This window comes from Etheostoma spectabile, chromosome 2, assembly GCF_008692095.1.
Source record: "Etheostoma spectabile isolate EspeVRDwgs_2016 chromosome 2, UIUC_Espe_1.0, whole genome shotgun sequence".
Lineage (NCBI taxonomy): Eukaryota > Metazoa > Chordata > Actinopteri > Perciformes > Percidae > Etheostoma > Etheostoma spectabile.
The window spans coordinates 18,506,248-18,506,783 of NC_045734.1; the positions used below are offsets into that span (position 1 = coordinate 18,506,248).

General features: G+C 48.7%; 1 protein-coding gene across 1 annotated transcript in view; it reads left to right on the forward strand.

Annotated features, from left to right (window-relative positions):
* ift56 (intraflagellar transport 56) overlaps positions 1-536 on the forward strand; it is an 11,773-nt gene that overhangs the window by 8,134 nt on the left and 3,103 nt on the right. The gene's annotated exons all lie outside the window — the stretch shown is intronic.

Here is a 536-nt window from a genome sequence, read left to right on the forward strand (position 1 = left end):
TTATTTACAGAAACCCAACAATTCCCACCATGAGCAAGCACTAGGCAACAGAGGCACAGAAAAACTTTCTTTTACGAGGCAGAAACCTCGAGCAGAACCATGGCTCAGGGTGGGCGGTCATCTGCCTCAACTGGTTGGGGGTGAGATAAAGAGACATAGAGATACAGAGAGAGAGAAACATGGAGAATTGTAGCAGACGGTGTCTAGCAGGAACATGGAGGCAGCAGGTGACTCCAACCACAGATCCAGCCTCCACAGATCCAGAGCCAGAAAAACGTGCAGGAAGTGATAGGAGAGAGGAGAGGGGTGAGAGAGCACAAGACTCTGGGAAAGGGAAGAAGTTGAGTTAGTAACATGGATTATTGGGATGAGGTTGCATGCAGATGGAGAGAAGGAGGAGAGAGGTGCTCAGTGCATCATGGGAAGTCCCCCAGCAGTCTAGGCCTATAGCAACATAACTAAGGGATGGTTCAGGACTTCACCTAAGCCAGCCCTAACTATAAGCTTTATCAAAGAGGAAAGTCTTAAGCCTACTC